The sequence below is a fragment of the Dendrobates tinctorius genome, unplaced genomic scaffold, assembly GCF_039654945.1.
Source record: "Dendrobates tinctorius isolate UK_male_01 unplaced genomic scaffold, ASM3965494v1 ptg000044l, whole genome shotgun sequence".
NCBI classification, from domain to species: domain Eukaryota; kingdom Metazoa; phylum Chordata; class Amphibia; order Anura; family Dendrobatidae; genus Dendrobates; species Dendrobates tinctorius.
In genome coordinates, this window is record NW_027361712.1 from 30289694 (window position 1) to 30316866 (window position 27173).

At 43.7% G+C, this 27173-nt stretch overlaps 1 gene segment (V, D, J or C); it reads right to left on the reverse strand.

Moving 5' to 3' along the window:
* Window positions 1-27173, reverse strand: part of LOC141089207 (T cell receptor delta constant-like) — a 44268-nt gene that overhangs the window by 2157 nt on the left and 14938 nt on the right.

The window sequence follows — 27173 nt, forward strand, 5'->3', positions numbered from 1 at the left end:
TTGCTTTATCTCTGTGATTGACAGGACACATTGAATAAAGAGAAACTCCGTGTGTGAATTCGTAATGTAAAATTTACTGGAAGAAGGAGCTTTAAGGAAAATCAGTACAACATTCCTCTTAGCAACTTTTACATTTTTATTCAATTTTTAATGAGTATTGGTCTGAAGACACAGCATACATGGAAAGAATGGATGTTGTCACTTTTTGCTTTTCATGAATTTGGTTAAAGTGGCTTATGAATTTTATTTTTATTTTGACAATTATGTTGGGTTGGGAGACACAATTTTATGGCACTTTTTCATGGCACTTACTAATATTTAAGTACTAGCTGAAAAGCCCATCATTGCCCGAGCATAGTAACTAACTGTGGTTAGTAATAACAAATTATAATGATTACCATATATACTCGTGTATAAGCCGAGTTTTTCAGCACATTTTTTTGTGCTGAAAACGCCCCCTCGCCTTACACACTAGTCAATTGTCCCAGAAAACTGTAGGGAGAGGGGGAGCAGTGGATCAGTGGGTAACAGAGGCAGGTGACGGCGGCTGTGGATAAAGCCTGTGCCGCTGCTAAAGAGAAATTAATATTCACTTCTCTTATAGCACACACAGTGACAGCTGCAGATGCTGGCTTCCAGAAGACATCCTACTCATCTTCCAGTGTGCCCTGCATCTCGCTGGTTCCGCCGCCCTCCCAACATCTCATTGGTGCCGGCTTCCTGCAGCTCTTCCTATGCTGAGTGATCATGTTGAACCACTCATTAAGGTAATGAATATGCATGTATCTCCACTCCCATAGGCGTGGAGGGAATATTCATTACCTTATTGAGTGGTGCCATGTGATTGCTCAGCACAGGAAGAGCTTCTGGAAGCCGGACCGAGGTGCTGCGAGGGCACGATGGAGGGGAAGTAGGATTTTTTTTGCTTTTTTCTGTAATAGGAAGAATGCATACCAGGACAGGAGGGGGGAGCCATACATATCATGACAGCTATGGGGGAGCTGCGCCTACCAGCACAGCAATGGAGGGAGCCACTCATACCAGGACAGCAACGGGGGAGCCATGCATACCAGGACAGCAGTGGGGGAGCAATGCATACAAGGATAGGGATGGAGGGAGCCACGCATACCAGGACAGCTACAGGGGGAGCCACGCATACCAGGACAGGACAGGGGGAGCCATTTTTTTTGGACACATTAACCCCTTAATGACTGCTGATACGACTTTTAACAGCAGCAGTTAAGGGGCCTTATTCCTCCTGCACCTCATGCTCCTTCTTTTTACACAGCCTCCTTCTGCACCTCATGCTCCTCCATTATACACAGAATTTTTCTGCAACACAGCTTTTCTCCTTTATAGTCACCTCCTCAAGCAACACCTCACACTCATCTTCCATATATAATTGAAAACACTTGATCCAGAGAGAAATTGCACTAATTGCAATAAAGCATATCGTATACACAGCCTACTTCTTCTGCAGTGCCATAGTTTTCTCCTTTAGACCTAGTTCACAAATTATTTGGTCAGTATTTTTACCTCAGTATTTGAAAGCTAAAACTTGAAGTAAAACAATCAGAGGAAAAGTATATTAGAAACACGTCACCACATGTATTTTTCTCCCACTTATTGTTTTGGCTTATAAATACTGAGGAAAAAAAAATACTGACCAAATACTGAGTGTTTGAATGTGGAATTATACACAGCCTCCACCTGCAGCGCCTCACTCTTCTCTATACACAGCCTCATATTGCAGTAGTACCTCACTTCTCTCATTTTCCCATCACACCTCTCATTTTCCCCAATGTGAAGCTTACTGTTTGCCACATGGGTTTTTTTTGCCTTCCTCTGGATCAACATGTTAGGGCAAGTTAGGATAGGATATGGGTTGAACTAGGTGGACTTAAAATCTCCCTTCAACCTTAATAACTGTGTTACTATGTTACATCTCTCATTTTTTCCCTCACATCTCTCATTTTCCCCTCACTCCTCTCATTTTCCCCTCACACCTCTCATTTTCACCTCACACCTCTCATTTTCTGATCACTCCACTATTTTCCCTAACTCCTCTCATTTTCCCCTCACTCCACTATTTTGCCCTCACATCTCTCATTTTCCCCTCATTCCCCTCATTTTCACCTCACTCCTCTCTTCCCCTCACACATGCACAGCTTCTTCCTGTTATGAGTAGAGCGGTGTAATCTATGAGGCTCCTCCCTTTCCCTTGACGTCATGTCTCACAGAAGCAACTCCATTGTAGACACGACGGAGCCAGATGTGGCGTGTACCTGCTGCGCACTAATACTCTGAAGGTGGCGGCCCTGATTGTAGCTTGCAGCGGCTGGGATGTCACAGCCGGTGAGTTTTACAGGGTGACTTTCGAGGTGAATGTGTCTCCGCCCGTGTGCGCTAACAATGTAGGCTGTGTGGATGGGGGTTTGTGTGTGGAATGAGCGTGGCTATGCGAAGTGGGCGGGGCTTTGTGAAGTGGCCATGGATTGATACATACACATACAGTTGTGGCCAAAAGTATTGACACCCCTGCAATTCTGTCAGATAATACTCAGTTTCTTCCTGAAAATGATTGCAAACACAAATTCTTTGGTATTATTATCTTCATTTAATTTGTCTTTGATATAATTTGCCTCAAGAACTCCTTTAAACATTATGTATATTGTAACCTAAATTGGTTCAAATAAAAATTTCACTTTGTAGCATGATTCAGAGCCAGGCTGCGTAATCACCAGTGATTTCAGTGAAAATATAGTTTCTCCCCGCCCTGCTGAAGAAAGGACCTGTCAATCACCTGCAAAGAAATTGGGAGAAACTGGCTGGGTACCATGTCTTTCAAACTATATTTTCTCTCATACGCTTCAGTATTACAGAGAAAAACATCTGTGCAGCCGAGCACTCATTGACAGTTCCCATGCTATGGGAAGCATGAATTGACTGACAGGTTCTCTTATTCACAAAGGAATGCTCATCAATGTTAATCAATGGGAATTCTGAATTGGTGTGCACTTGCCATGGAAAATTTCGCACTGATTCACTTTATTTTCTGCAGCATGTCAATTCTTTTTCTGGATCTGCAGCATTTCTGCACCCATTGACTTACATTGAGTTAGTCATATCCGCAGCCAAACCACAGATATAAAAAGGTCTGGATTTGCTGTGAATTTGCATGACAAAAATGCTGCATAAAGGAAGGAGGAAGAGTGTGTGGGCGGAGAATGTGAGTGGGCGGAGACTATGCATGTGTGAGCAGAGAATATGTGCATGTCTATCTGTGTCTGTCTGCGGGTGTCTGTGTGTGTGTCTGTCAGCGGGTGTCTGTGTGTGTGTCTGTTTGCAGGTGTCTGTTTGAGGGCGTGTCTGTGTAGCAGGGCATTGTCTGAAGGGACTACTACTCCTATCTGGCAATGTCTGCTGTCACATATAACAGTGACAGCATGAGCCGATGATGGGGCAGTAGTCCCATCAGCAAATGACTGTGTTCAATTGTAAAACAAACAACATTCATTTTCACCAAACACCTAATCCCTGATGCCCACTTCTCCTGCAACAAAAATAAAATAATAAACCAACATATACTTACCTCTCCACTATAGTCCATTTAATAACGAGAGTCCCACGATGATCTCATCAGGAGATGTGACTACTCTACCCAGCTTCTAGTGATACACTGACAGGAGGTGATCCCTCCCCTAGTGTGTCAGTGTGCAGCTGTGAGAGTTCACCGGAGTACATCAGCTGATCAGCTCTGGTTCTCACTTGCGGCACCACTGCATGAGAAAATTGTCACGCATCGGTGCCGTATGTGAGAGCACGAACTCCAGTGAACTCTTAATGACATACTGCGGGAGGATTACCTCCTGTCAGTGTATCACTGTAGGCCGGGTAGAGCGGTCACAATTCCTGATGTTACTGTTCTACACGCGAGATCATCGTGGGACACTCTGTAATTGGAGTACGTTGGACAGGGAGTATTTATGTTGGTTTATTTTATTTTTGTTGCAGGAGATCGAGTGATTTGGGGATTAGGCAATGCAGTAAGTATGGTAAATTAAGATTCAATTAAAGAGTCTGTGTTTATTTCAGTTAAAGGACTTTATTATGACTGTGTGTTTATTTACCATAGGATTAGGATTAGTAATGGATGGATGTCTTATTGATGCTTCTCCATTACTAATCTGTGGGCTTCATGTCACTGGACAATGCAAAAGTGACATTAACCCCACAAATATTACCACACTTGCCACCACTACAGGGCAAGTGGGAAGAGCAAGGCTAAGTGCCAGAATTGATGCATCTATAAGATGTGCCATTTCTGGGGTGGATGAGAGCTGATATTTTTCGCCTGGAGGGGTGCCAATATACATGGCCCCTTCCCAGGCTATTAATATCAGCCCACAGCAGTCTGCCCAGCCTTTTCTGGTTCGATTTTTTAGGGTGACCCCACGTCAATTTTTTTCTGGGGTTCCCCTGTAAACTAGCCAGTAAAAGCTAAGCAAACATCTGTGAGGTGATATAAATAGCCTGTGAACCTTTATGCCTATTGACTCCTTCCCAGAATATTAACTTAAGCCCTCAGCCATCGGCTTTCCCTCAGCTGGTTATGAAAATTATGTGGAAGCCCACGCAATTTTTTTTACATTCTTGGGAAAAATATACAGATATTGCGTTTCACGAAAATATTGTGTGTGTCTTTTATTTAACTCTTTATGTACCATTTTATTAGCGAGGTTATCTGGCTGACACATACATATGTATGTATATTCATATGCATATATATATATATATATAGCTCTGGCAAAAAATAAGAGACCATCACATCAAAACCCTGTCATGGGCAGCCATTCTCCAGACCTGAACCCCATTGAAATCCTCTGGAATGTAATCAACAGGATGATGGATAGTCACAAACCATGAAGCAAAGAAGAACTGATTACATTTTTGAGCGAGAAGGAGTGTGAAAGACTAGTGGAAAGCATGCCAAGACGCATGAAAGCTGTTTTTAAAAATCATGGCTATTCCACAAAATATTGATTTCTGAACTCTTCCCGAGTTAAGACATTAGTATTATTATTTCTAAATGATTATGAACTTGTTTTTTTTGCATTATTTGAAGTCTGGTAGCACTGTTTTTTTTTTTTTTATTTTGACCATTTCTCCTTTTCAGAAAAAAAACAATATTTATTGCTTGGAAATTCGGAGACATGTTGTCAGAAGCATGTTGTCAGAAGTTTGTAGACTAAAAGAACAATTTACATTTTACTAAAAAATATACCTATAAAGAGAAAAATCAGACTAACTGAACATTTATAAGTGGTCTCTTAATTTTTGCCAGAGCTGTATATCTTATATATTCACTTATATTTGTTTTGTGTGTGTAAACATAATATTTGTACATGGTATGTAATGATATTATGGTCTTCAATGAAGAATTAAAAAGAAGAGGTTGGACAAGGAAATTACATCACAATTCTTTTTTTGTTTTTGTTACATAATTTATATCTTTATTTAGCTTACAAAAAATATATAGAAATCCGCATGAAAAATTTGCATGAAAATCCACATCAAAAGCGCATAAAATCTGCTTAGAATTTCAACTGTGTTTTCTGACAAGAGAGGCAGAATCCACACAGAATTTTACAAACGCAAATACGCAACATGCACACATACCCTTAGGCAAAACTTTAAAGTGAAACAGAAACATTTCTGCTGTATTTACCTGTGCTGAGTTGAGGCCATTAAACAAGCGTGATTGACAATATTGAAGTACTTCAATGGTTGTTTTCTGGTCTCTTTACATCGGCTGAGGAAGTATGACATACACAGAATGATCACTAGTAGATCAATTTGTCCCCATACAGTATCATGTTATCAGCAGCAGCGTATCTGCAGTTTTCTCCGGGCGTGGAGCTGCTGAGAACAATGATTTTTGATCCTGGACTAATCGAATCACTCGATAAATAGGCAACACATTGCAAGCTTTCGAGACTACTCAAGTCTCTTCATCAGGCTAGACTAATACAAATTCTGAAGTCACATATTTATGCACAATACAGCCTAGAAAAAATGCAATAGATAAGACAAGTGATGTGAAGCAGAACTATCAATATGGGAGAGGGAGAAACATAAATATAAACATTGGACCACTTCATAGATAGTTCTGCTTCACGTCACTTGTCTTATCTATTGCATTTTTTCTAGGCTGTATTGTGCATAAATATGTGACTCTTCAGATTTTGTATTAGTCTATGCCTGATGAAGAGACCTGAGTAGTCTCGAAAGCTTGCAATGTGTTACCATCTTTTCAGTTAGCCATTAAAAGGTATCAACTACTGAGGACTCTCAATCCTGAATATTTTTCTATCTACTGGCTAACACGGTACAAAGATATACATCTTTCCTGTATCGATAAATAGGCAGCATTTTGCTTATTTAGAATAATGCCCCCCCATAGTTCTCCACATTGTACACTACCATTCAAAAGTTTGGGATCATCCAGACAATTTTGTGTTTTCCATGAAAACTCATACTTTTATTAATCAAATGAGTTGACAAATGAATTTACAGTCTAGTCCAGACATTGACAAGGTTCAAAAAAAGATTTTCATTTGAAATAATTTTCTCCTTCAAACTTTGCTTTCATCAAAGAATGCTCCCTTTGCAGCAATTACAGCATTGCAGACCTTTGGCATTCTAGCAGTTAATTTGCTGAGGTAATCTGGAGAAATTATTATTATTATTATTTATAAAGCACCATTGATTCCATGGTGCTGTACATGAGAAGGGGTTACATACAAATTACAGATATCACTTACAGAAAACAAACTAACAATCACAGACTGATAAAGAGGGGAGAGAGGACCCTGCCCTTTCGGGTTTACATGCTAAAGGATGGTGGGGAAGGAGACAGTAGGTTGGTGGGTTGCAGCAGCCCCAGTGATTATGAGGCGGTAGCTCCAGTAGTGGTGAGGAGGCAGCCGGGATCATTGCAGGCTGTAGGCTTTCCTGAAGAGGTGGGTTTTCAGGTTCCGTCTGAAGGATCCAAGTGTGGTTGATAGCCGGACGTGTTGGGGCAGGGAATTCCAGAGGATGGGGGCTATTCGGGAGAAGTCTTGGAGGCGGTTGGGTGAGGAGCGAATAAGTCTGGAGGAGAGAAGGAGGTCTTGGAAGGATCGGAGATTACGTGAGGGAAGGTATCGGGAGATTAGTTCAGAGATGTATGGAGATTGTAGATGGCCTTGTAGGTCACATGCTTCCAGAAGCCCCTCCCACAAATTGGTTTGGCTTGATGGGCACTTTTTACGTACCATACGGTCAAGCTGCTCCCACAACAGCTCAATGGGGTTGAGATCTGGTGATTTCGCTGGCCACTCCATTACAGATAGAATACCAGCTGCCTGCTTCTTCCCTAAATAGTTCTTGCATAATTTGGCTGTGTGCTTTGGGTCATTGTCCTGTTGTAGGATGAAATTGGCTCCAATCAAGCGCTGTCCACAGGGTATTGCATGGCATTGCAAAATGGAGTGACAGCCTTCCTTATTCAAAATCCCTTTTACCTTGTACAAATCTCCCACTTTACCAGCACCAAAGCAACCCCAGACCATCACATTACCTCCACCATACTTGAAATATGGTGTCAGGCACTCTTCCAGCATCTTTTCAGTTGTTCTGTGTCTCACAAATGTTCTTCTGTGTGATCCAAACACCACAAACTTGGATTCGTCTGTCCATAACACTTTTTTCCAATCTTCCTCTGTTCAATGTCTGTGCTCTTTTCCCCATATTAATCTTTTCCTTTTATTAGCCAGTCTCAGATATGGCTTTTTCTTTGACACTCTGCCCTGAAGGCCAGCATTCTGGAGTCGCCTTTTCACTGTAGACGTTGACACTGGCGTTTTGCGTGTACTATTAAATGAAGCTGCCAATTAGGACCTGTGAGATATTGATTTCTCAAACTACAGACTCTAATGTACTTGTCTTGTTGCTCAGTTGTGCAGCGGGACCTCCCACTTCTCTTTCTACTCTGGTTAGAGCCTGTTTGTGCTCTCCTCTGAAGGGAGTAGTACACACCGTTGTAGGAAATTATCAGTTTCTTGGCTATTTCTCGCATGGAATAGGAATAGCCTTCCTAAGAACAAAAGTAGACTGTCGAGTTTCACATGAAAGTTCTGGCCATTTTGAGAGTTTAATGGAACAAATTAATGTGATGATCCAGATTCTCAACTAGCTCAAAGGAATGTTGGGTTTATAGCTTCCCTAATCAGCCAAACTGTTTTCAGCTGTGCTAACATACTTGCACAAGGGTTTTCAAGGGTATTCTAACCATCCATTAGCATTCTTACACAGTTAGCAAACACAAAGTGCAATAAGAATACTGGGGGGTGGTTGTTGGAAATGGGCCTCTATACACCTATGAAGATATTGCATTACAAACCAGACGTTTGCAGCTAGAATAGTCATTTACCACATTAACAATGAGTGTATTTCTAAATCATTTAATGTTAGCTTCATTGGAAAAAACTGTGCTTTTCGTTCAAAAATAAGGAAATTTCTAAGTGACCCTAAACTTTTGAATGGTAGTATATAATGCACCCCTTAGTCCTCCATATAGTACAATGCACAATCCATAGTTCTCCATATCGTACAATGTGTACCATAATCCTCCATATAGTATAATACACTCCCCTTAGTCCTCCACATAGTATGATGCACATCCCAATAGTCCTCCACACAGTATAATGCACTCCCTATGGTCCTCCATATAGTCCATATAGTGTAATCCACTAGCCATAGCCCTCCATACAGTATAATGCATAGCTCATAGTCCTCAATATAGTGTAATGCTCCCATAGTCCTCCATATTGTATAATGCACCGCCCATATTCCTCGATATAGTACAATGTATTCCACATAGTATAATGCACCCCATAGTCCTTCATATGATATAATGCATTCCCATAGTCCACCATACAGTATAAAGCATTCCCCATAGCATAAGGCACCGCATAGTCCTTCTTATAGTATAATACACTCCCCATAGTCCTCCATACAGAATTAAGCAGCCCACATATAATACATACAGTATAATACACAACTTCTAGTCCTTGATAGAGTATAATGCAGGCCCAATATAGTATAAGGCGACCTCCATACAGTACATATAGTATAATGTACTTTCCATAGTCCTCAACACAGTACAATCCAGCCAGACAGAGTACATTGTGGCCCCACAGAGTACAATGTGGTGACATATAGTATAATGCAACCCCATAGAGTACAATGCAACCTCATAGAGTACAATGTAGCACCATATAGTATAATGCAGCCCAAAATAGCATAATGAAGCCCCCATATAGTATTATTCAAGGCCCATATAGTATAATGCAGCCCATACAGTATAATGTAGCCTAATATAGCATAACACAGCCAAATATAGTATAATGTAGTCCACATAGAGAATAATGTAACCTCATAGAGTATAATGCAGCCCCATGAAGTACAATACAGCCTCACATAGTATAATGCAGCCCCCATAGAGTGTAATTCAGCCCTCACAGAGCACATAGAATATAATGCAGCACCATAATTTACAATGCAGCTCTCACTCTGTGACTGTACATAAATAGGGAAAGGGTCTTTGCACTGTCTGCAGAGCTGGGACCCTAACTATCCCTGCTTCCAAAGGTACCAGTAAAGGTGAGGAGGTTTGGGCCACCAGCTTTACTGTTCTCCTGTTATACCCTAAGATATCCCCTACCCCAGTAGGCCTGGGCAGAAATGCTAGTGAATAAACACAAAGATAAACAGGGTTAACAAAAAGTAACTAACATACAAAACACTCACCAAAGGTGGAGAAGTATATAGCAAAGAGGAAGAACGTACAAACCAAATGGGAATAGGACAATGAAGAAAGCATACACCCAAAACAGCATAAAACAATCTCCAGCAGCAACAACAATGATCTCGACCTCAGCCCAGCAACTCCAAGGAGCTAGGATGTAAAACTATCACTGGCAAGGAAGAGAAAATCTGGTCATATTTTATACAGTTAGGAAATTACTAGGTAAGGAACAGCTTTGAGATGGATCTGCAAGTATCTAACCAACATACAAAGGGTCATTAACCTCTTCAGCAACAAAGTAAGCAAAATCCATTTAATATGAAACATAAACACACAAGCTAAATGGAAGATCTGCACTTCAAAATACATAGTGATCTTCTAACCCCAGATCTCCCAGGAGGATGTGATTCATTTGTGACAGTATCCCCATAGAGTATAATGCAGCCCCATATAGTATAATGCAGCCCCCATAGAGTATATTTGATCCCCTGTAGAGTATAATGCAGCCCACATAGAGTATAATGCAGTCCCCATAGAGTATAATGTAGCCCCATAGAGTATAATGCAGCCCCCACAGTGTACAATGCAGCCCAATATAGTATAATGCTGCCAAATAGAATATAATGCAGCCACATAGTCCTTCAGTAGTATGGTAACCCAAATGTAATAACAAATTTTAAAAAATATAATAGTCACCTGTCCCCATTCTGCAGCTGCTTCAGTGCCTGCAGCGTGTCTCCTCAGCAGCGCAGTGCGTGATGAAGTGGCATGATGTGCTGCTTTTAGAGGCATGCTACTGGCTGGGGGCCCAAGGTGGAGTGGGGACCCTAGGCAAATGCTTAGCTTGCCTGCCCCTAACACTGACTCTGCTTGGGATTAATTGAAGATACAGGAGGATTTGTACAAGCTAATCTGTGGTTAATTCTCCAAGACGCTTCGAAAAAAATTCCCTGCTAAGTTCCTTTAAAAACTGGGCTGGGCTGGAAGCCCATTATCAGGAAGCTGAGAAACTCAGGGGGCGCCCCCTTGGACCGGTTGATAAATACAGGGTGAGAAAGAAGTTTCCTCTGCCCAAGACCATCTGGAATGGAGAAAAGAAAACCCATTGCTTCAAGGAGAGGACTCGCAGCCTCCTAAGGGAGTGGTATGTACAGGACCCTTACCCCAATCCAAGCAAGAAAAGGGAACTGGCCCAGGCCACTGGACTCACACCCACTCAGGCAACTGGTTCAAAAACCGAAGGCAAAGAGACAGGGCAGCAGCAGCTAAAAACAGAAAGCCTACAGCCTGCAATGACCCCGCTACCTCCTTCTCTCTCACCACTACCGGAGATATCACCTCAACCAACACTGGAACTGCTGCAACCCACCAACCTACTGTCTCCTTCCCCACCATTCTGTAGCATGTAAGCCCGAAAGGGCAGGGTCCTCTCCCCTCTGTATCAGTCTGTGATTGTTAGTTTGTTTACTGTAAGTGATATCTGTAATTAGTATGTAACCCCTTCTCATGTACAGCACCATGGAACCAATGGTGCATTATAAATAAATAATAATAATAATAATAATAATAATACTAATAATAAAAACTGTTTGCAAGTGTACCTAGAAGAACTGATGATGTTTTGAAGGCAAAGTATGGTGACATCAAATTTTAATTTGATTTAGACTTATATTTTGCTCATTCACTTAGTATTTTGCTATTTGCTAAAAATAAGCTATTAACATTTCTATTTTTGAAATCATTCTTGCATTATGGTCTAAACACACCTGCCTAAATCTTTTTCACAGTGCATATAATAGTAAATGCCACAAAATCATGCCCTCAATATATTACTAAATATTAAGTTAAAGTGGTTAAACCCTTTAATCCCTTCCTGACTTTAGACGTACTATCCCATCCACGGTACCCAGGCCCCTTTGACCAGGGACGGGATAGTACGTCCAAATGGGTCGCCCGCCAGGGAAGTGGGGTACTCGGTACCGGGCTGGTATCTCAGAGGGAAGTGTCACAGTAGTGGTGACCCGGTCCGTGGCCCTGGGCGTCCATGTAAAAGGGCTTGAGAGTGGCTCATTAAAGTTTATAACTGGATAATACGTGACTAGAGTTGAGCGATACCGTCCGATACTTCAAAGTATCGGATCGGAATGGATCGGCCGATCTTTAAAAAAAGTATCGGTATCGCCGATTCCGATACCGGAAGTCCCATTCAAGTCTATGGGACTTCCGGTATCGGAATAAGAAAAACCCTGTTTTTGCCTTGCACAGCCTCTCTGGGGTCTGTACGGGCCTTTCGGGGGGCTGTGCCGGCCTGCCAGGGGGTCTGTGCAGGCTCCGGTGGTCTGTGCCGGCCTGCCGGGGGGCTGAGCCGGCCTGCCGGTGGTCTGTGCAGGCTCCGGGGGGCTGTGCCGGCCTGCCGGGGGGCTGTGCAGGCTCCGGTGGGCTGTGCCGGCCTGCCGGTGGTCTGTGCAGGCTCCGGGGGGCTGTGCAGGCATCGTCCGATGGGACTACAAGTCCCATCGGGCGATGCCTGCTACCATGACAGTGATTGACACATTAGCCAATGATGGGACAGTAGTAGTCCCATCATCCGGCTAATGTGTTGAATGTAAAAAAAAAAAATTACATGCTACATACATGCTACATACATACAACATGCATACTACATACATGCTACATTCATACTACATACTACATACATGCTACATTCATACTACATAAATACTACATGCAACATACATACTACATATATACTACATACATACTACATGCATGCTACATACATACTGCATGCTACATACATACTGCATGCTACATACATACTACATGCTACATACATAACACATATATACTACATACATACTACATGCATGCTACATACATACTACATACATACTACATACATACTACATGCATGCTACATGCATGCTACATGCTACATACATAACACATATATACTACATACATACTACATGCATGCTACATACATACTACATACATACTACATGCATGCTACAAAAAGTCCCTAGTCTCACTTTATGCCATTGCTGTGTGGGAATTTCCCACGCAGCAATGGCATAAAGTGAGACTAGGGACTTTTTTTTTTTTAAGTGGCGGAGGAATACAGTGCGGAAGGATGCCTACCTTCCGTCATTGGATTCCTGCAGCCCGTAGAGAACGGCAGCATCATCTGATGCTGCAGTTCTCTACCCAAGATCGTCGTGGGACACACTCGTGGACTGCTTCGGATCGTGGGTGAGTATTTTTGTGGTTTGTTACGTTAATATTTATTCCGGAAAAGACAATGGCTTCGGGGAACAATGTGACAAGTATTGGTAAGTATGTTACTCTATGTTATATGTACTGTATGTCTATGTATGTATTGTATGAATGTATTGTATGTAGTATGTATGTAGTATATATGTGGTATGTATGTAGCATGTAGTATGTATGTAGTATGTATGTAGCATGCATGTAGCATGCAGTATGTATGTAGCATGCATGTAGTATATATGTAGTATGTATGTAGCATGTATGTAGTATGTATGTGGTATGTATGTAGCATGTAGTATGTATGTAGCATGCATGTAGTATGTATGTAGCATGTAGTATGTATGTAGTATGTATGTAGTATGTATGTGGTATGTATGTAGCATGTAGTATGTATGTAGCATGCATGTAGCTAGCATGTAGTATGTATGTAGCATGCATGTAGTATGTATGTAGCATGCATGTAGTATGTATGTAGTATGTATGTAGCATGCATGTAGTATGTATGTAGCATGCATGTAGTATGTATGTAGTATGTATGTAGTATGTATGTAGTATATATGTAGTATGTATGTAGCATGTAGCATGCATGTAGTATGTATGTGGTATGTATGTAGCATGTAGCATGCATGTAGTATATATGTAGTATGTATGTAGCATGTAGTATGTATGTAGTATGTATGTGGTATGTATGTAGCATGTAGTATGTATGTGGTATGTATGTAGCATGTAGTATGTATGTAGCATGCATGTAGTATGCATGTAGTATGTATGTAGTATGTATGTACTATGTATGTAGCATGCATGTAGTATGTATGTAGTATGTATGTAGTATGTATGTAGTATGTATGTAGTATGTACAGTGGGGAAAAAAAGTATTTAGTCAGTCAGCAATAGTGCAAGTTGCACCACTTAAAAAGATGAGAGGCGTCTGTAATTTACATCATAGGTAGACCTCAACTATGGGAGACAAACTGAGAAAAAAAAATCCAGAAAATCACATTGTTTGTTTTTTTTTTCATTTTATTTGCATATTATGGTGGAAAATAAGTATTTGGTCAGAAACAAAATTTCATCTCAATACTTTGTGATATATCCTTTGTTGGCAATGACAGAGGTCAAACGTTTTCTGTAAGTCTTCACAAGGTTGCCACACACTGTTGTTGGTATGTTGACCCATTCCTCCATGCAGATCTCCTCTAGAGCAGTGATGTTTTTGGCTTTTCGCTTGGCAACACGGACTTTCAACTCCCTCCAAAGGTTTTCTATAGGGTTGAGATCTGGAGACTGGCTAGGCCACTCTAGGACCTTGAAATGCTTCTTACGAAGCCACTCCTTCGTTGCCCTGGCGGTGTGCTTTGGATCATTGTCATGTTGAAAGACCCAGCCACGTTTCATCTTCAATGCCCTTGCTGATGGAAGGAGGTTTGCACTCAAAATCTCACGATACATGGCCCCATTCATTCTTTCATGTACCCGGATCAGTCGTCCTGGCCCCTTTGCAGAGAAACAGCCCCAAAGCATGATGTTTCCACCACCATGCTTTACAGTAGGTATGGTGTTTGATGGATGCAACTCAGTATTCTTTTTCCTCCAAACACAACAAGTTGTGTTTCTACCAAACAGTTCCAGTTTGGTTTCATCAGACCATAGGAAATTCTCCCAAAACTCCTCTGGATCATCCAAATGCTCTCTAGCAAACTTCAGACGGGCACGGACATGTACAGGCTTAAGCAGTGGGACACGTCTGGCACTGCAGGATCTGAGTCCATGGTGGCGTAGTGTGTTACTTATGGTAGGCCTTGTTACATTGGTCCCAGCTCTCTGCAGTTCATTCACTAGGTCCCCCCGCGTGGTTCTGGGATTTTTGCTCACCGTTCTTGTGATCATTCTGACCCCACGGGGTGGGATTTTGCGTGGAGCACCAGATCGAGGGAGATTATCAGTGGTCTTGTATGTCTTCCATTTTCTAATTATTGCTCCCACAGTTGATTTCTTCACTCCAAGCTGGTTGGCTATTGCAGATTCAGTCTTCCCAGCCTGGTGCAGGGCTACAATTTTGTTTCTGGTGTCCTTTGACAGCTCTTTGGTCTTCACCATAGTGGAGTTTGGAGTCAGACTGTTTGAGGGTGTGCACAGGTGTCTTTTTATACTGATAACAAGTTTAAACAGGTGCCATTACTACAGGTAATGAGTGGAGGAAAGAGGAGACTCTTAAAGAAGAAGTTACAGGTTTGTGAGAGCCAGAAATCTTGATTGCATGTTTCTGACCAAATACTTATTTTCCACCATAATATGCAAATAAAATGAAAAAAAAACAGACAATGTGATTTTCTGGATTTTTTTTTCTCAGTTTGTCTCCCATAGTTGAGGTCTACCTATGATGTAAATTACAGACGCCTCTCATCTTTTTAAGTGGTGGAACTTGCACTATTGCTGACTGACTAAATACTTTTTTCCCCACTGTATGTAGCATGCAGTATGTATGTAGCATGTATGTAGCATGTATGTAGTATGTATGTAGTATATATGTAGTATGTATGTAGCATGTAGTATGTATGTAGCATGTAGTATGTATGTAGCATGCAGTATGTATGTAGCATGCATGTAGTATATATGTAGTATGTATGTTGCATGTAGTATGTATGTAGCATGCATGTAGTATATATGTAGTATGTATGTAGCATGTAGTATGTATGTAGCATGCATGTAGTATGTATGTAGTATGTATGTAGTATTTTTTTTTTTTTTTTAACATTTAACACATTAGCCGGATGATGGGACTACTACTGTCCCATCATTGGCTAATGTGTCAATCACTGTCATGGTAGCAGGCATCGCCAGATGGGACTTGTTGTCCCATCGGACGATGCTTGCACAGACCCCCGGACATCAGCACAGCCCCCCGGCAGGCCGGCACAGCCCCCCGGCAGGCCGGTACAGACCCCCACAGGGTGCACAGACCACCGGCAGGCCGGCACAGCCCCCCGGCAGGCCGGTACAGACCCCCACAGGGTGCACAGACCACCGGCAGGCCGGCACAGCCCCCCGGCAGGCCGGTACAGACCCCGGGCAGTCCACACAGCCCCCCGGCAGGCCGGCAGAGACCCCCGGAAGGCCCGAAATGACGGCGCATCATGATGCGCACACACCGCGCATCATGATGACGTCAGGCTGTCAATCATTTTGAACTTCCGATTCCGATGCCGAATTCCGATATTGAAAAAATATCGGAAGTCGGTATCGGAATTCCGATACAGCAAGTATCGGCCGATACCCGATACTTGCGGTATCGGAATGCTCAACACTATACGTGACGCCACCTGTGGTGATCGGCAATGAAGGGGTTAGAATCATAGAAACGTAGAGTTGGAAGGGACCTCCTGGGCCATCTGGTCCAACCCCCTGCTCAAAGCAGAATTCGCTAAATCATCCCAGTCAGATGTCTGTCCAACCTCTGTTTGAAGACTTCCATTGAAGGAGAACTCACCACTTCTCGTGGCAGCTTGTTCCACTCATTGATCACTTTAACTGTCAAAAAGTTTTTTTAATATCTAATCTGTGTCTCCTCCCATTCAGTTTCATCCCATTGCTTCTAGTCTTTCCTTGTGCAAATGAGAATAAAGTTGATCCTTCTACAATGTGACAGCCCTTGAGATATTTGTAGACAGCTATTAAGTCTCCTCTCAGTCTTCTCTTTTGCAAACTAAACAATCCCAAATCCTGCAACCTTTCCTCATAAGACAGGGTTCGCAGACCGGTCACCATTCTGGTTGCTCTTTTCTGAACTTGCTCCAATTTGTTGATGTCTTTTTTAAAATGTGGTGCCCAAAACTGGACACAATATTCCAGATGAGGTCTGACCAAAGAGGAGTAACTTCACGTGATCTAGACTGGATGCTTCTGTTAATACATCCTAGAATTGCATTTGCCTTTTTTGCTGCTGCATCACACTGTTGACTCATATTCAGTCTGTGATCTATTAGTATACCCAAGTCTTTTTCACATGTGCTGTTGCTTAGTCCTATTCCCATTCTGTATATGCTTAAGACGCTGCAGGCCTCTGGGACAGATGGTATAAGGCAGCAAGATGTTATAGCTCCCCACAGGTGGAGCTGTGGTCCCAGGGCAGTGGCAATAGGTGTTGAGGATGAGGGTGTAGTGTCTGGCACAGAGATGTAGCATTGCTGGAGGGTTTGCAGGAAGAATGCAATGACACAACAGGGTGCAGTTTCCGTTACCTTTACTATGCTTTGTAAGTGCAGTCCAGGGTCCAGATTACAGATGGAACAGTGGCTGGCCGGCCTGGAAGCAACTTAGGAATCTCTCTATCAGATGGGTTGTGTAGTCTCCATTCTAGCTCTTATCTTAGGTACTTGCAGTACTGTGTTACACTGAAGTTCCACTTGCTTGTTCTCATTTAGAACTTCCTCGTATGGCAGACAGCTGTAGCCTTCTTCTTCTTCTGGCTCAACCGTTGCTGTTGTGCCTCTGAGTCTTATATGGAAACAGAGCATTTACAGCTTCCTATTCCTCCGGTTTCTGCTGCTGGAACATCAGTATCCATACAACCTTGAAGACCTGGCTCGAGATCATGCGCTATAGCTAGAAGTGAGCACTCAACTCTGATCAATCTTCCAGCTCCTCTCCTCCACGTCCACACACATTGCCTTCCTCACACAAACACCTCATTTCCCCTTCCTGGCCCCCAGAGAGTAGCTCTTCCTCCAATTTTGGCTCAGAGCTCCCTCTGCTGGCCTGGAATGAGAACTGTGTTGTGTGTTGTGATTAACTGATAGAGAGATCTTTTCTTGCTTCCAAGCATGACATCACACTCCCTAGGAGGAAGGTAATGCCACTGTGGCGACCATACTCCTGGGGGCGCCACATTCCCCCCTAGGGCAATTCAGTACTCCCAGACTGAGAAAACATGTAAAATATATTAACAAATTAACAATTGTAACTGTAACAAGATTTCAAAAAATGAAAAATCACAAAAACCAAAGCTCAAAAATAGTCCCTGTGACAATTAGTCCATGCGTCAATGTCCATGATCCAATTCCTGAGCAAGTTGGTAACTATATACAAGATAGTTTTGGCCACATATAGTCCTGTGGTCCAATTGTCCATCAAAACAAACTGAGATTGTTCAAAAGTTCTTACATAGTCTCTGTAGGCACATAAGCTTGAAAAGGTTGCATATTTATATTTTACCATTTACATAATTTATTTATATACGAAACCTTATAGGTGGTATACCTTGGGTACTACGGACAGACCTACGTAGCACTGGTGTTGTTGGGGACCTTACTGGATGCCTTGTATTAACTACTACTAGTGTAGTGTGTGTTGTACTGGCTACTTTACTGTTCGTTCTGCGTAGCACAGGGATACTAGATTTCCTAGGACCACTTCTACTCACTGTGGGTATGACAGATTCACCACTGGCAGGGTGAGAATTCTCTTGTTCCACTGCTGGTGTAGCATCCGCTGCTTGTACTTGCTGGTTTTCAGGGTGGTCTTGAGTCACTTCTTCTTGCACTACCAGTTGGGGAAAGATTAGGACAGGAACTACGATGGCTTGATCCATTCTTGTCCAGTTTGCAGGGAATTCTCCAAGTACAGTACTGACCTTTTCTTCTTCCTCTATGGGCTGAAGGTTGTTTTGCTCTTCCATTCTGTCCTTTAGTTGGTCAGGGCACAGTTTCAGATGATCACTTGATACTGCTAATGAGGTTTCTCCTCCATCCTTACTGATAAGGCACACCTTGGTGTTGTCAAATTTTGATGGTAGGACGGTGTAGGGTTCAGCTTCCTATTGGTCATCCAATTTATGCATCCTTCTTTTCCTCTTTAGGACTTGTTCTCCTGGTGACAAGGGAACTGTAGGTGCATGTTGATTGTAGTTCTTCTCCTGCTTTTGTCTCGCCTGAGCTAGACTCTTTTCTACACACTCTTGTACTCTTTGGTATTGCTGCTGCCGCTCTGTATCCCAGTCAGCATCTGGTGATGTCACCTCAGGTGTAAGGACTCCCATATCCAAATCAATAAGCAGCTTTCCAGGCCTCGCTCTCATTAGGTAGGCTAGAGTGCAGTTGGTGGAATTCACAGGAATGTGATTGTAGAGGGCTACCAGATCTGGCAACTTCTCTGGCCACAGATTCCTCTCCTCCAAAGGCAAGGTCTTCAGTAGATCGATCACCACCTGATTCATCTTTTCACACATGCCATTGGTCTGCGGATGGTACGGTGTTGTCCTGATCTTCTTGCAACCGTACAAATTACAGAATTCCTGGAACACTTCTGCCTCAAAGGCTGGACCTTGATCAGTAAGCACTCGCTCGGGATATCCATGTGGTCGACAAAAGTGCTGTTGGAATGCTCTGGCTGCTGTCCTGGCTGCTTGATCCTTGACAGACACGACTACCAGGAATCTCGAGTAGTGGTCAACGATGGTAAGGGCATAAATGTAGCCTGAACGGCTTGGGACCAGCTTCACATGGTCCAGGGCTACCTACTCGAGTGGCTGTTTGGTTATTATTGGCTGCAAAGGAGCTCACTGGCTGTTACGGTCCTTCCTGCACAGGTTGCATTGTCCACACTCCCGGCTCCAATTTTCAATGGCCTTCCTCATTCCAGCCCAGTAGAATCTCTCCCGGAGCAAAGCCTCCAACTTCTTCCATCCGAAGTGTCCAGCTCCATTGTGGTATGCTTCCAAGACCATTGATGCTTCCCTCTTTGGGACTACCACTTGCCAGAGCAACTCATGAGTGCGGGCATTGCTACTCCTCCGACACAGATATCCCTCATAGAGGAAGCCGGCCTCTTTCCTTCCACAACTGCTGGGTTTCTTCAGGAGCATCTGGATCTGGGCGTGAGTCAGCTTGTGACAGTAGCTCCTTTACCAGGCGGACTGCGGGGTTGCTATCCTGGGTTTCTGCCCAGTCATGTTGAGGCAATGGATTTAGGGTGGCCTCTTTCACGATAGATCTTCTGTTCCTCACTCCTTGGGCATGTTGGGCCGCAATTGTCCGGTGGAAGGCAGGTAACTCTATTTCTTCGAGTGCCTCAGGGTCTTCTCCTGCATCTGGCAGATTAGGCATTCTGGACAGCGCATTAGCATTGGCATTCTTGTGCCCTCCTCGGTACTTGATGGTGAATTCGTAGTTAGACAGCCGGGCCATCCATCGCTGCTCCAGTGCACCTAGTTTTACAGTTTCCAAGTGAGTCAATGGGTTGTTGTCTGTGAAGATGGTAAACTTGGCTGAAGTTAGGTAATGCTTGAATCGTTCAGTAACAGCCCAGACTATGGCGAGGAACTCCAGTTTGAAGGAACTGTAGCTGTCAGGGTTCCTTTCAGTGGGACGAAGCTTCCGGCTGGCATAGGAGATCACTCTTTCTTTGCCAATCTGTACCTGTGACAGTACTGCTCCCAGTCCCACGTTGTTGGCATCAGTATACAGAACAAATGGTTGGTCATAATCTGGGTAGGCCAGAACTTCATCTCCTGTGAGAGCCATTTTCAGTCGAGTGAAGGACCTCTCCAGTTCCTCATTCCATTCAAATGCATTGCTCTTCTTTCTGGCTTTCTTGGGCTGGCCCACCAGAAGATTTTGCATAGGTGTGGCTATCTCAGTGAAGCCTTTGATGAACCTTCGGTAGTAGCCTACCAACCCGAGGAATTGACGTACCTCATGGAAGTTGCTGGGCTTCTGCCAGTCCCGGATGACAGTGACTTTGTCAGGATCTGGTGCCACACCTTCTGCACTCACTACATGATCGAGGTACTATACCTTGGGCTTCAGGAAGTGGCATTTGGATGGCTTCACTTTCAGGCCAAAGTTGGACAAGGCTTCAAACACTTCAGCCAGGTGCTTCAGATGGTCTTCATAAGTATTGGCGAAAACAATGACATTGTCAAGGAATAACAGGACTGCCTCGAAGTTCCTGTGTCCAAGACAGCACTCCATTAACCGTTGAAAAGTCCCAGGGGTGGTGCAGAGCCAGAACGGCATGTAGTTGAGCTCGCAGAGACCCATTGGTGTAGTACACTGTTATGAATGAGTCACCGTAGGAGGCAAAAACAGAAATACTAGCTAAGTCCAGAAAACCAGAGAAGTTGGCAGCTATCGGATTGCAGACCCCTGAACCTATCAACAACAACTAGCAGTAGCCGTGGGGGGTTCCTACGGTGCCCTAGACCCCTCGATCACAGCCGGAGAACTAAATAGCATAAAGACAGAAAGGGAAATCTAAACTGCCCCAGAGCAGACCCCAAAGCAATAGGCAGCCCCCAACATATAATGACGGTGAAGCAAGATGAAAAAACACTCACAAAGATAGAAAGATAGGCTGAGCAAATGATGGGGCCCAAGCTAACTAAATAGGAAAGGATAGAAAAGCTGCTGTCTGCAATCCGCCAAAACCCTATCAATACAAGAGCCAACAGACTGATAGGGAAAAAAGCCCTGAAGACGCTAGGCTTCAAAAAGACTATATCAGTACTCAGGTATTTTCTGAAGACAGAGCAAAAAGGAATTCAGCTCACCCCAGCAGGGAATGGCAGAAATCCAGAAAAACAAAGCAAAACAAAACCAAAACACAAATGCAAAAAGCAGAGCAGAAAACTTAGCTTTTGAGGAGCAGGAATCAGACTGGTCTCCTAGAATCCCTCAGAGAGATCACCAGCAAGGCAAAAGGGCGTCGGCTGCCTTATATCCAGTCAGCAATTCCAGTCACCCAGTCATCATCATCCTGCACAGGTGCATGGTAATCAGCCTCACTACCTTCCTTCACCAGAAGAGGGAGTTCATCAGACCTCAATGGTGAAGGGGAAAATGAACTCACAACAGTAAACGCTGTTTTCTCCTTGTCTGCCTCTGCCACGGGAACCTGCCAATACCCACTAGTGAGATCTAAGGTGGAAAAATAGTTAGCAGTTTTAAGTGCGGCTAATGACTCTTCAATTCTGGGTAATGGGTAGGCATCCTTATGTGTAATGCTGTTAATTTTTCTGTAATCAACACACATTCTCATGGTACCATCTTTCTTTTTCACAGAGACTATTGGGGCTGCCCAGGGGCTACAACTGTCTCTGATCACCCCAGCTTCCTTCATTTCCCGCAACATACTTTTGGCACATTGATATTGTGTTGGGGGTATAGGCCAGTACCTTTCTTTAATGGGTGGATGATCTCCAGTGGGGATATGGTGTTGAACCCCTTTTGCCTTCCCAAAGTCTAGAGGGTGTTTACTGAATCCCCACTGATACTCCTGAGTCACTTGGTAAACCCCACTCTTTTGATATGAAAGGGTGGAGTCAGTTCCCACCTGCAGCTGCTGACACCACTCCTCCAGCTGCTTTACAGAACCATTGTCCTCCACCTGGTCGGATGAGACCAAGGGCTCTGCTGCCTGTATTGCATTGTTACTGACAGTAAGCAGCTTAGCAACTGTGGCATACCGAGGTATTGTGGCCTCCTCTTCCCCACCATTCAAGAGGCGTACAGAAAACTTAGCTTTTGAGGAGCAGGAATCAGACTGGTCTCCTAGAATCCCTCAGAGAGATCACCAGCAAGGCAGAAGGGCGTTGGCTGCCTTATATCCAGTCAGCAATTCCAGTCACCCAGTCATCATCATCCTGCACAGGTGCTTGGTAATCAGCCTCACTACCTTCCTTCACCAGAAGAGGGAGTTCATCAGACCTCAATGGTGAAGGGGAAAATGAACTCACAACAGTACCTCCCCCTTGAGGAGTGGTCACCGAACCCTCATCCATGCCACCTGGGCGATCAGGGTGAGCCCGATGAAAGGCACGCACCAATCTTTTGGCATGAATATCAGAGGCAGAGACCCAGGAATTATCCTCCTGACCATAACCCTTCCACTTAACCAAATACTGGAGTCTCCGTCTAGCCAGACGGAAATCCAGTATCTTCTCTACCTCATATTCCATGTTACCTTCAACCAATACAGGGTCCGGAGGTGGCACCCCAGGAACAACTGGTTCAACAAACCTCTTCAACAAGGACTTATGAAACACATTATGGATTTTAAATGTGACAGGAAGAGCCAAACGAAAAGAGACCGGATTAATAATCTCCAAAATCTTGTAAGGTCCAATAAATCTAGGCTTAAACTTAGGAGAAGCCACCTTCATAGCGATATTTTTTGATGATAACCAAACCATATCACCAACCTTAAACTGGGGACCAATGGTCCTATGTCAGTTGGAAAACCGCTGGGCCTTTTCCTGGGAGAGAGATAACTTATCCACCACTTGGTCCCAGATCTGGTGCATTCTCTCCACCACAGTATCAACACCTGGGCAGGCCGAAGGCTCCACCTGCCCTGAAGAAAATCGAGGATGAAACCCAAAGTTACAAAAAAAAGGTGACATCAAAGTGGCAGAACTAGCTCTATTATTTAAAGCAAATTTGGCCAAGGGCAAAAATGAAACCCAATCGTCCTGGTCAGTGGAAATAAAACATCTCAAATACGACTCCAAGGTCTGGTTTGTTCTCTCCGTCTGCCCATTGGTCTGAGGGTGAAAAGCAGAGAAGGACAACTGAATTCCCAGCTTGGAACAGAAAGTCCTCCAAAATCTAGACACAAACTGAACTCCTCTGTCAGATACAATGTTCTCAGGAATCCCGTGCAAGCGAACCACCTGTTGCAAAAACAGGGGCACCAACTCAGAGGAAGATGGCAACTTAGGGAGTGGTACAAGATGAACCATCTTAGAGAACCTATCACAAATCACACAACAGTCATTCTCTGAGAGACAGGCATATCAGAGATGAAATCCATTGAAATATGGGTCCATGGCCTCCTGGGGACCGGCAAAGGCATCAACAACCCACTAGAGCGAGAACAAGGTTTAGACCGGGAGCAAGTCCCACAGGACTGCACAAAATTCCTGACATCACGAGACAAGGCGGGCCACCAAAAAGACTAACTCACCAGATCTCTAGTACCAAAAATACCTGGATGACCAGCCAATGCAGAGCAATGAACTTCAGACATCACTCTCTTCTTCCACTGGTCAGGAACATACAACTTTCCACTGGGACAATGCTCAGGTTTGTCCTCCTGGAACTCTTCCAGAGCACGTCTCAAATCGGGCAAGATGGCAGAAAGAACTATCCCTTCGCCTAAGATGGTAGTAGGCTTGGTCACCACAGGAGAATCAGCAAAGAAGCTCCTAGAGAGAGCGTCAGCCTTGACATTCTTAGTGCCAGGAAGAAAAGAGACCACAAAATCAAAACGTGTAAAAAACAAGGCCCACCTAGCCTGTCTAGGGTTCAAGCGTTTGGCCGACTCCAGGTAAATCAAATTCTTGTGGTCAGTGAGGACCACGACTTGATGTTTAGCTCCCTCCAACCAATGTCTCCACTCCTCAAATGCCCATTTCATGGCTAACAGTTCCCGATTCCCCACATCATAGTTATGTTCAGATGGAGAGAACTTTCGGGAAAAGAAAGCACAGGGATTCATTTTAGATGTTACAGGATCCTTTTGGGACAAAACAGCTCCTGCACCAATCTTAGAAGCGTCCACCTCTACCTGGAACGGGAGTGAGACATCAGGTTGCCGCAAAACCGGGGCAGAAGTGAATCTTCGCTTCAGCTCCTGAAAGGAAGAAACAGCCTCCGGAGACCAATTCAACACATCAGCACCCTTCTTAGTCAGATCAGTCAATGGATTGGCAATACTAGAAAATTTTGCTATAAATTTCCGATAAAAATTAGCAAAACCCAAAAACTTCTGGAGGGCCTTCAAAGAAGTGGGCTGAACCCAATCATAAATGGCCTGTACCTTGGCTGGGTCCATTTCAATAGTTGACGGAGACAAAATAAATCCCAAAAATAAAATCCTCTGTACCCCAAAAAGGCATTTCAATCCTTTGACATACAGGGAATTCTCCCTCAAGATCCGGAACACAGTCCGAACATGTTCCACATGAGAATCCCAATCCTTGGAGAAGATCAAAATATCATCCAGATAGATAATCAAAAATTTATCCACAAAGTCTCGGAAAATGTCGTTCATGAAGCACTGGAAGACAGAAGGGGCATTAGTGAGCCCAAAAGGCATCACCAGGTACTCAAAATGTCCCTCCGGAGTATTAAACGCCGCCTTCCATTCATCCCCATGCTTAATGCGGATAAGATTATACGCCCCCCTGAGGTCAAGCTTGGTAAACCAGCAAGCACCTTTAACTCTGGAGAATAGATCCGAAATCAGGGGTAACGGATACTGATATTTAATAGTAATTTTGTTGAGGGCACGATAATCAATACAAGGCCTTAATGAACCATCCCTTTTGGCCACGAAAAAAAAAACGGCACCTAAGGGTGAAGAGGATGGTCTAATATGACCCTTCTCCAATGCCTCCTTAATATAGGATCACATAGCCTTGTGCTCGGGTACAGATAAATTGAAGAGCCGACCCTTGGGAAATTTACACCCTGGGCTCAGTTCAATTGCACAGTCATAACTCCTATGAGGAGGCAAAGACGCAGACTCATTCTCACTAAATACATCATAAAAGTTCGTCAAATAGTCAGGAACATCATGCGACTGAGGAGAGGTGGAAAAAAACGGAGCCTCACTAAGGGCACACCGACAACCCCAACTCACCACAGACACAGATTTCCAATCCAAAACTGGATTATGAATTTGCAACCAGGGAAACCCCAGAACAATGGTATCATGCAAATTATGCAACACCAAAAATCTACAATTTTCTTGATGGTCTGGGGCGACCCGCATTACCACCTGGGTCCAAAACTGAGGTTTATTTTTCGCCAAAGGAGTAGCATCAATCCCCCTCAACGGGATAGGCGTCCGCAGAGGTGTCATCGGAAATCCACAACGTTTAGCAAAATCCAAGTCCATTAGGTTCAGGGCTGCTCCCGAATCCACAAAAGCCTTGGCGGAAAATGTGGACAGGGAGCAGATCAGAGTAATTGCCAGAAGAAACTTAGGTTGAACACCACCCACAGAAAACGTGTGTGCAAAACGTTTCTCTCGTTTAGGACAGACAGAAATAATATGCGAGGCATCTCCACAAAAAAAACACAGCTTATTACGCATTCTGAACTCCTGACGTTGCTCCCTGGACAAAACTCTATCACATTGCATAGGTTCAGACACTTGTTCAACAGATGGCAACACCTCTCGTGCAGTCCTGCGTTCACGTAAACACCGATCAAAATGAACGGCTAATGACATAGAATCGTCAAGACCAGAGGGAACAGGAAATCCCACCATAGTATCTTTTACGGCTTCTGACAAACCCTTCCGAAAGAGAGCTGCCAAGGCATTATCATTCCAGGTAGTAAGGACCGCCCACTTTCGGAATTTTTGACAGAACAATTCTGCAGAATCTCGACCCTGGCTCAATGCCAACAGGGTCTTTTCAGCCTGATCAATAGCATTAGGTTCGTCATACAACAACCCCAAGGCTTGAAAGAATGCATTCACATTCGTCAGAATAGGATCATCTGGTTTCAAAGAAAACGCCCAATCCTGGGGATCGCCACGCAGCAAAGAGATGACAATTTTAACCTGCTGCGCGGAGCTCCCCGACGAGTTAGGCTTCAAGGCAAAAAATAATTTACAATTATTTTTGAAATTCAAAAATTTAGACCGATCCCCAAAAAACACATCAGGAGTAGGGATCTTTGGTTCAGCAGCATGTGAATGAGCAAGGTAGGCGGAAATTCCCCGCACTTCCGCAGCGAGCTGCTCCACACAATCAGACAATTGCTTTATCTCCATTGAGAGAAAAAAAATTCCCCCTACGGCCTCAGATATAGAGGAAAGAATATACACACTTTTTTTTTTTTTTAACAATTCTTTCCTGCTATTGAGTGCCCTAGGATCTGCGGTATGGCTGGTGATTCTGTTATGAATGAGTCACCGTCGGAGGCAAAAACAGAAATACTAGCTAAGTCCAGAAAACCAGAGAAGTTGGCAGCTATCGGATTGCAGACCCCTGAACCTATCAACAACAACTAGCTGTAGCCGTGGGGGGTTCCTACGGTGCCCT